Genomic DNA, 10,799 nt, shown 5'->3' with positions numbered 1-10,799 from the left:
GACCTTTTCTTAACACAGATAGAGAAATACAAATCAAACTTAAACTTTAAAGCTAAAATTCATTCCTATTGCCCACAGGTGCAAAAACAACTTACTTAAACGATCTCTATTTCCTAACAGTGGTGAGCTGCCTCCTTGAACCACGCAATCCATGTGGTGTAGTTACACCTACAGTGCTGTTAGGAAGGGAGTTCCAGGATTTTGATCCAGCGATAGTGAAGGAATGGCAATATATTTCCAAGTCAGGATAGTGAGCAGCTTGGAGGGGAACTTCCAGGTGATGGTGTTTCCATGTATCTGCTGCCCTTGTCCTTCTAGATGTTTGTGGTCGTGGGTTTTGACTGTGCTGTCTAAGGAGCCTTGGGGAGTTTCTGCAGTGCATCTTGTAGATGGTACACACTGTGTGCCACTGTGCATCGGCGGTGGAGGGAATGAATCTTTGTGGATGGTGTGCCAATATGAATATATGAATAGGAGCAGAAGTAGGTCATTCGGTCCCTCAAGCCTGCTCCACCATTCAATACGATCATGGCTGATCTGTTTGTGTTTCAAATTCCACATTCCCATCTACCCTCAATAACCTTTGATTCCCTTGCCTAACAAGAATCTATCTATCTCCACCTTAAAAATATTCAATTAACCCTCCTCCATAGCCTTCTGAGGCAGAGAGTTCCAAAGTCGCACAACCCTCTGAGAGAAAAAAATTCTCCTCATCTCTGTCCTAAAAGGGCAAACCCTAATTTTAAAACAGTAACCCCTTGTTCTGAACTCACCCACAAGAGGAAACATCCTTTTCACATCCACCATGTCGAGACCATTCAGGATCTTATATACTTCAATCATGTCTCCCCTCACTCTTCTACACTGCAGTGGAAACAAGCCCAGTCTGTCCAACCTTTCCTCATGTGACAACCCACTCATTCCAGGTATCAGTCGAATAAACCTTCTCTGAACCACCTTCAATGCATTTACACCCTTCCTTAAATCAAGTGTGCTGCTTTGTCCTGTATGGTGTCAACCTTCTTGAGTGTTGTTGGAGTTGCACTCCAAGCAATTGGAGCGTATTCCATCACATTCGACTTGTGCCTTGTAGATTGTGGACAAGCTTTGGGGGGTCAGGAGGTGAGATATTCGCCACAGGATTCTAAGTCTCTGACCTGCTGTTGTAGCCACAGTATTTATATGGCTAGTCCAGTTCAGTTTCTGGTCAATGGTAACCCCAATGAAGGTTGATAGTGGGGAATTCAGCAATGGTAATGCCAGTGAATGTCCAAGGGTGATAGTTAGATTCTCTCTTGTTGAAGATGGTCATTGCCTGGCACTTATGTGGCATGAATATTACTTGCCACTTGTCAGCCCAAGCCTGGATATTGTCCAGGTCTTGCAGCATTTAGGCATGGACTGCTTCATTATCTGAAGAGTTGTGGATGGTACTGAACATTGTACAATTATCAGCGAATATCCCCACTTCAGACCTTATGATGGAAGGAAGGTCATCGATGAAACAGCTGAAGATGGTTGGGCCGAGGACATTACCCTGAGGAACTCCTGCAGTGATGTCCTGGAACTGAGATAATTGACCTCCAACAACCACACCCATCTTCCTTTGTGCTAGGTATGACTCCAAATGGCAGAGAGTTTCCCCCCTGATTCCTACTGACTTCAGTTTTGCTAGGGCTCCTTTGTGCCACAGGGTCAAATGCTGCCTTGATGTCAAAGGCAGTCACTCTCACCCCACCTCTGGAGTTTAGCTCTTTTGACAATGTTTGGACAAAGGCTGTAGTGAGGTCAGGAGCTGAGTGGCCCTGGTGGAACCCAAACTAAGCATCAGTGAGCCAGTTATTGCTAAGGAAGTGCTGCTTGATAGCACTGTTGATGACCCCTTCCATTACTTTGCTGTTGATGGAAAGTAGACTGATAGGGCGGTAATTGGTTGGGTTGGATTTGTCCTGCTTTTTGTGTACAGGACATACCTGGGCAATTTTCCACATAGCCAGGTAGATGGCAGTGTTGTAGCTGTACTGGAGCAACTTGGCTAGGGGTGCGGCAAGTTCTGGAGCACAAGTGTTCAGTACTATTGCCAAGGCCCATTGCCTTTGCAGTGTCCTGTGCCTTCGGCCGTTTCTTGATATTGCATGGAGTGAATCGAATTGGCTGACGACTGGCACCTGTGATTCTGGGAACCTCAGGAGGTGGCCGAGATGGATCATCCACTTGGCACTTCTGACTGAATATTGTAGCAAATGCTTAAGCCTTATCTTTTGCACTGATGTGCTGGGCTCCCCCCATCATGCATGCCCAGTTTTGTGTTTCTATACGTGTTCAAAATCTAACCCATTTAGTACAGTAGTAGTTCCTCACAACATGATGGAGGGTACCCTCAATGTGAAGATGGGACTTCACCTCCATATGGTTTGTTGTTTCCCTCACCACCTGCCTCAGACAAGATCTAGCAGCTGTGTCCTTTAGGCTTGGTAGTGCCACAGTTGACCGAGTCCCAGCAACAGGACAGAGCCAGCAGAAGTGGCGGTGCCATGGTATACAGTCGGGAGGGGGGTGCTCAGGGAGCCCTCAACATCGACTCCAGACCCCATGAAGTCTCATGGCATCAGGTCAAACATGGGCCAAGTAAATCTCTTGCTGATTACCATGTGCTGCCCCACCCACGCCCCCGTGCCCCCTTCTCAGCTGATGAATCAGTCCTCCTACATGTTCAACGTGACTGGGAGGAAGCACTGAGAATGGCAAGGGCACAGAATGTACTCTGAGTGGGGGACTTGTCTGTTTTGGTCAGCGGTTAGGGATGGGAGGATGTGGCCACGAGTGAGGCAGGTAAAGGGACTGAGCAGACAGTAGTGAAGCAGCCTCAGACTCTGCAATTGTCAAACAGGTTTGAAGTGCTCACAACCTAGGTGGACGAAAGCGAAGTCTGCAAGGTGGATGAGCAGGCTGGCCATGGCACCATGGTACAGGAAGCCGTTCAAGTAGGGGGAGCAAATTGGATTGTAGTGGCAGTTGGGGATAGTATAGTGAGGGAGATTGACACTGTTCTCTGTAATGAAGAGCAAGAGTCTGGAAGGCTGTATTGCCTGCCCAATGCAAGAGTTCAGGACGTCTGCTCAGGGCTGGAGTGGAACTTGCAGTAGGAGGGGGAGTATCCAGTCATTGTGGTCCATGTAGGCACCTTTCCTTAGCTTAATCTATTTTAAACTGGAGAAAAACACTTACCCACTACTCACCAATCAGCTCTCACCTTTGTGCTGACCTCACTTTTTGAAGCTTCCCCCCACTTGTGCTAGTTCTGATCTCTCCGCCGCTGTCTCGCGCTATCTTGTGATGTCACTCTTGCTTTTTTCAACAAGAACTGGCTGCAGGACACTCCTCCCAGACCTGTCTTTGGAACCTGATGGACTTCATCCTAGCGTGTTAGAAGAGGTGGCTAATGATGTAGTAGATGTGCTGGTGTTAATTTTCTAAAATTCGCTAGATTCTGGATATCTTCCATCAGACTGGAAAGTAGCATATATAACCCTTCGATTCAAGAAGGGACCAAGGCAGAAAACAGGAAACAGTAGGCGAGTTAGCTCAATGCCTGTTGTGGGGATGTTGTTAGAATCGATCATTAAGGAGGTTATAGCTGGGCACTTGGAGAAACTCAAAGTAATCGGGAAGAATCAGCATGGTTTAGTGAAAGGGAAATCATTTTTAACCAATTTATTGGATTTCTTCGAAGGAGTGACTTGCACTGTGGATAAAGGGGAGCCTATAGACATGCTGTATTTGGATTTCCAGAAGGCATTTGATAAGCTGCCACATCAAAGGTTATTGTGGAAAATAAAAGCTCAAGGTGGAGGGAGTAACATATTAGCCTGGATAGAGGATTGGCTGGCTCACAGAAAACAGAGAGTATGCATAAATGGATCCTTTTCTGATTGGCAGGATGTGACGAGTGGATTCCCGAGTCTGTGCTGTGGCCTCAATCTTTTACAATTTGCGTCAATGACTTAGATGACGGAAGCAAAGGCATGGTAGCTAAATTTGCAGATGACACAAAGATAGGTAGGAAAGTATGTTGTGAAGAGGACATAGGGAGGCTGCAGATGGATATAGATAGGTTCAGCGACTGGACAAAAATCTGGCAGATGTATTATGTAGGAAAACGTGAAGTTGTTCACTTGGCAGGAAGAATAAAAAAAGCAGAGTAATACTTAAATGGAGAATGGCTGCAGAATTCCGAGGTGCAGAGGGATCTAAGTATTCTAGTACATGCGTCACAAAAAGTTAGTATGCAGGTAGGGAAAGTAATTAAGAAGGCTAATGGAAAACTGTCCTTTATTATGAGAGGAATTGAACATAAAAGTAAGAATGAGCAAGTTGTCTTATGAGGAAAGGTTGGACAGACTGGGCTTCTTTCTACTGGAGTTCAGAAGAGTGAGGGGTGACTTGATTGAAGTATATAAGATCCTGAACGGTACTGACAAGGTGGACGTGGAAAGGATGTTTCCATTTGTGGGTGAGTCCAGAACTATGGAGCACTGTTTTAAAATTAGGATTTGCCCTTTTAGGACAGAGATGAGGAGAAATTTTTTCTCTGAGGGTTGTGTGACTTTGGAACTCTCTGCCTCAGAAGGCTGGGGAGGCAGGATTATTGAGTATTTTTAAGGCAGAGGTAGATAGATTCTTGTTAGGCGAGGGAATCAAAGGTTATCGGAGGGAGATGGGAGTGCGGGATTCGAAACACAAGCAGATCAGCCATGAAATAATAACAGAAAATGCTATTAAAACTCAGCAGGCCTGACAGCATCTGTGGAGAGAGAAAAACAAAGTTAACATTTCGAGTCCATCTGACCCTTCTGCAGAGCTCAGAATAAGGGTCATACGGACTCGAAATGTTAACTTTGTCTTTCCCTCTCCACAGATGCTGCCAGACATGCTGAGTTTTTCCAATATTTTATGCTTTTGTTTCAGATTTCCAACATCCGTAGTATTTTGCTCAGATCAACCATGGCCTTATTGAATGGTGGAGCCGGCTTGAGGGGCTGAATGGCCTATTTCTGCTCCTATTTCATATGTTCCAATGTTTGTATGATCTGTGCCTCAACCCTACCCGCCTTGGCGCCACATGTCTTCATACTGTAAGACAACAAAATCTATCCATCTCTGATTGAAATGATGCCATTCTTGCTGGCAGAGCAGCCTCAACATTCCCCACCCACCACATCCCGCTGCATAAACTGTCTCTCATATAATTACTGACACGATAAAGTTGTACACCTAATTTTTGCAACCCTCTACCTGAGGTTGAGAAAAAAGCTGACACAGTCCCTCTCAAAGTTTATCTGATGATGCTAGTTTTCTGCTCGACTAAGATCAGCTAAATGTTTCAACAGCAATTCAGATATTCTTACAATCATCAGGATTTTCCCCTTTCCCTGCAGCTGCCTTATGTTAACAATATGCAATGCTCACACTAGTACACAATATGAATTGATGGGAATTGATAAATATAAAAAAGTGCACACCCCTGATTTAAGTAGATAATCATTTACAGGGTGTTAGGTGTTTTTCAAAAAGCTTAAATGTCATAATCAGTCAGCAGATTTCTGGAAAGAAGGTAAGATTTGAACAGCGATAGGTAGTGTAACAAACTCCGATACTTTCTTCCTTGAGTTTAAATTGAAGTCGCAGTTTGGGAACTATAGTTCCCATCAGACCTCAGGACTTCTGCGCATGTGCTGGCTGGAGAATGGCTGCACACGCGCAGTTTGTTGATTTCACCATCTTCAGGCCAGGAACCAGCCCTGCACACATGTGCAGAAGAAAAGGAAGTAGAATGGCATGAAACTGGAGGTCAGGTGACTTGAACAAGATGAGCAAAGGTGTCCCAGGGAGCAGGACATGGGGAGGGGGATGGGAGAAGGTTCCAAACCAAGAAGAAGGTCCCAAACCAGGGAGTGGGACAGAAGGAGGTCCCAGGAGACAGCCCTAGGTAAGGGACAAGGGCAAAGGTTAAAAACAAATCCTGTTAAGTAAAATTGAGGGAAAGGAGCAGAGCAATAGGCTCTGAATTAAAGAGGGAGAGCTGTGGGGAGCAGACTTGAAGCAAACTGGGCTCGAGAGAGGCCTGACAATCTGAGAGGGCAGCTGAAAGTTGGTGACTCCATGCTGTGGGCTGTAAAGGAGCAGTGATGTTCTGCTTGGCATGGCCAAAGATCTGAAAGTGTTCTTGGGACGTGAAGCGTGAGTGGACTCAGAGATCCAGGGGAAAGGAATCCCAGAAGGCGAGATTGAAACCCTGGAAGTGGAACCTTGTTGAAGCCGCCTGGGATGTTTGGAGAAAATTGCAAAGTGAGTTCATCAAATGTGGAGGTGGGAAACCCACATGAGAAAGACAGAGTGAGGAATCATCCCCGATGTGCACTAAGTGCGGTAGCGAGCAGGAAAAGAAAGCTTTACCCGCTGGCCACGGTGGCGGCTTTTCATGCTGTATCATCCCAATTAGGCCTTATTAATCATTCATTCCCGGGAAGCATGCCGTTTCAATGATGGACAGGCTCTCATTCGCCCGCCATGCTGTCACCTCACTGCTTGCTCAAGCTGGGCGCCGTATTTAAAGTGCAGTTGCATGCACACCTCTCAGTGCTTCCGGCCCAGGACTGCTGCAAAGAAGACATGGCCACGAAAAGCAAGAAGACTGCAGCTCCTCAGTTTAGTGACGCATCCCTTGAGTGTCCTTTGGATGCTGTGGAGGCCTGTTGTGATGTCCTTGATCGCTGCTGTGGCTGCAGAAGGGGCAGCAACATTACCAATCCAGCTTGGGAGGTGGTAGCTGCGGCAATCAGTGCCGCAAGAGGATGAATGATCTCCTCCGTTCCACCAGGGTAAGTCACTCTTCTCATCACTCTCAACTCATCAAACCTATCACACATCTATAGGGATCTCACTCGCTGCCAGTTCAAAGGACATCACCATTCACTCTCTCTCGTACACCTTCATTGTCCTCATCTCATCCATGGCACCACTCACCACCCGCACATGCCAGGTACACTTATCTGGCCTGGCAGGTGTCCCGCTTACACTCTCTCCATCTGTAATCATGCAGAACAAGCTGGCACACAACAAAAGGGAGAGGTTGCAGACTGGTGGAGGAATGCCGGACATCAAGTTCCTAACAGACTTTAAAAATAGAGTCATCCAGCTGGCCGGCGAAGATCTGGACCTTTCCTGTGCTGATGGTGAGGTCAGTAGTGCTCAACCAAGTGAGGATCCAGCAGTGCAACAGCTATCAGACGCCCATGCTGTGAGTGATGTATTCTGTTTCACAGGCCACTGCCATGTACTAATTATCTCCCCTTGCTTCCACAGGCACATCTAGGAAACAGCTGACAGAGTCCATGACCCAGGGCCTCCAATCAAGCCCCCAAGAAGCCTCTGAAGAGATATCTGGAGGCACCCTCCATGAAGTCCCATCACAGCGCTCACCCACAACCTTCACGAGTGCAGAGATACACACTTCAGTGGGACCTACCTTTACAGTAGCCTCGGGATCACAATCTGGTGAGCACATCGCACTGTCTGATCTGCAGCAGGCAGCAGCAGGAACTTCCCAGGTGTCCGGCACTCAAAGGACTGCTGGAGATCAGAAATCTGCTGAGTCTGAGTCAAATGATGAGCCTCTGGACTCGGTCATGTTACAGTTGCTAGCTGCAAAGCCAAGCTCGGGCACATCAGGAAGGGATATCCGCTGCATTCCTCAGAGTGCAAGGCACATTGGAGGAATGTGGTATCTAGGCCACATTGAATTGAACACCCACTCCCTGGCCTTGTCCTCTGTTCTACTAGCTTGTTTGTCTCATTCCTTATCCTGCCTAAAGCACATCTGTTACTCTCCAGTTCTGCTTTTCCAGTTTATGTCCTGCTTTTACTAAAAACACTTTTTAGCTTCAAGTTTAACCCTTTCAGTCCCCCACTTTGGCCTTTGGCCTAATGAAAGGTAGCCAACTCAGTGGTATTGCCCCTTTCCTTATGCCCCGCTGGCCATTGATACTGGCCAGCTATCGAGCTTAGGGTTATAAGGGTATTGGGTTATACAATCTGTACAGGTTGGCCCTGCAATACAGGCACTTGCCTCTCTTGTTTAGCTTCCCCATTCCTGACATCCCATACTCTTTGTTCTCTCTTGTGTGTCCTTCTGGTGTGGTAAATGTTAATTGTAGAACTAATACCAACTGGGCGATAATCAAAACATGGGAGATGATCCTAATTCATGGGTGTATCTGTACATTTGATTCCCAATTCCAAAGGCCCTACTTTGGGGATATCTATTTGTTCCACATCGTCAGTGTAATAACCCATTGCTGCAGCATATAATATGTTCTATGCACCCCCTGTGTCTCATCGCGGATCTCTGTGTAAGGCATTCAGGTAACAGTGGGATTACATAGGAGGATTGGCTGAAATACTGTGTCAGGTTTTCATTTATGCCTTCCTCTGCCTGCATGTTGACTGCTTCCCTTTTGTAGATTTCCACCAGTTCTACTTTTCCCATGCTAGCTGGTACCTGTGGGTATAGATACACCGCATGGCTGATTGTTTCCATATTGGTACTCTCGTTGTAGACATGGTAATGCAATATCTCCTTGTATAAGACCATTTACCATAAGATGTAGGAGCAGAAGTAGGCCATTCGGCCCACTGAGTCTGCTCTGCCATTCAATTAGATCATGGCTGATTTGATGATCCTCAATTCCACTTTCCTGCATTTTCCCCATAACCTTGATTCCCTTACTGATTAAAAATCTGTCTATCTCAATCATCTCCTCTCCTATCACTTCACCACAGCACACAGGCCACCCTTTGATCTAGTTGTTGGTGCCTGCGAAGCTGAGTCAGCCGGCCAGGGTAAGGGACCTGTACAACAGGCAGGCAGGAGCAGAAGCACAGTAAAATTTGAAGCCGCCACTCACCTTCCGAGTTGAGCTGCAAGACCTCCGGGTTTATCTTGCACTTAGTGATTGAGTTACACTTGTCTGCCTCTGCCAAATAGGCACACAGACATCATGGGTCTGCACAGCACTTGCCATTTATAAGTGCTTCCTAAGGTTAAAGGGAGTGTTGGGCTCACCATCCGCCCATTGCTGTTTGGCAGCATCGAGCTAGTGGGTCCAGTGCTGTCCCACTGGAGCCTCCACAGTTGCATTCCTGCCTTCGGAGGGGAGAGCTCAGGTCACGGCCCACAGTTTGGGAAATACTACTCTGTGTATTGCTTTACCACTCCAGCAGAATGAAAGCTCTGATTTGCTCTCCTCCCTAGCACAGGAGCAAAGACAGAGCTTCAGCACAGAGCATGTCCCCTCACCCCATCCATCATCCCCGTCCACGTATTCAATGTGAGTTGGTTCCAACTTGGCCCATATAGCTTCCATCGTACAATCGGCTGTTGCATTAAACCCGCACCTTGCTTCTTCTGTCTCATATATCAGATGTGGACACACTACCGAAGAGGCCTCTAGTCTGCATCTCTCTAAAGTGGTGTTTACTATATTACCCTTTATCCCTAATGCATATGGTGGTATATTATGATACCTTACATCATAATTCCCCCTAATTACCCCAATATTTTCTACTCTATATAATGTCTTACTGGGTGTTGATTCTGGTATAACTGGGATTGCCAAAACAATGCTGATTAACATATTATTATTCACAACACACTTAGTATCAGTTCTATATACACACATGTTAGACCCCTGAACTGGTAACCGGTCAAATCTTGATTCATGTGCCATGACAGGTTAAACAAGTATGAATTTGGTATGCACAGGGGCACCTCACCCTCATGAATTTGTCTCAAGTTTTCCCATGTCTGCTCAAGCATCCATGATCTATAGATGCTGCAGATGTCATTCCTGACTGCATCATCTGAGAGGTTTCTTTCTACGTTAATCAATTTGTTAACGGTCCAAGCATGGCTCTCTGGTATAGTGGCCAAGCTCTGAATATTCCGTGTCAGGTCTTGGTCTGCACTGAGTTGCCTGTCCTGGATCCCTGTCCCTTCTCCAGAATTTTCTTAAGTTGAAAACTTAAGGTCCGGACCTTTTGATCCACTGTTGCCAAATCAATCAAATTTACTACTGAGGTCCCTGTGTTAAATGCTGTGGCGACGTCATTAACCAGACTACGTTCCCGTCAGCCTCTTCCCTGGACTGGGGTTGCAGCCATGGGCTGCCCTCCATGCCGCCTGTGTTGTCACTTGTTTTATCAAAGCTGCATACAGTGCTCAGGTCTGACTCAAGCACCACTCAGGCAAGCCAATATCAGAGATGTTTAGAATGATGGGTACCAGCTCATGGTGTACTTTACCATACAGAGATAAAAGCAAAATACAGCGGATGCTGAAAATCTGAATGAAAAGTGGAAAATGCTGGAAAAACTCAGCAGGTCTGACAGCATCTGTGGAGAGAAAGACAGAGTTAACGTTTCGAGTCCATATGACTCTTCTTCAGAGCTACAGAGAAGTAGAAATGTGATGAAATTTATACTGTTTAATTGGGATGGAGCTGGTGAAGCAGGATAGAAGGCCAGCGATAGGTGGGGTCAAAGGAGAGATTGACAACGATGTCATGAACAAAAAGACAAAGGGAGCATTAATGGAATGGTAAAGGTTAAAAAAAGGTGCTGATAGTGGCATTAAGGTAAGAAAGCAGAATGTGATAATAGCAGAACAGGGGTAAGCACTCTGAAAAAAACAACATGAACAAGTAACAGATAGCCCTAGTGGGGGTGGGGTGGGGAAAAAA

Source organism: Cetorhinus maximus, chromosome 2 (assembly GCF_964194155.1).
Source record: "Cetorhinus maximus chromosome 2, sCetMax3.hap1.1, whole genome shotgun sequence".
NCBI classification, from domain to species: domain Eukaryota; kingdom Metazoa; phylum Chordata; class Chondrichthyes; order Lamniformes; family Cetorhinidae; genus Cetorhinus; species Cetorhinus maximus.
The sequence above is the reverse complement of the archived record's forward strand: the minus strand, read 5'-3'. Positions refer to the sequence as shown.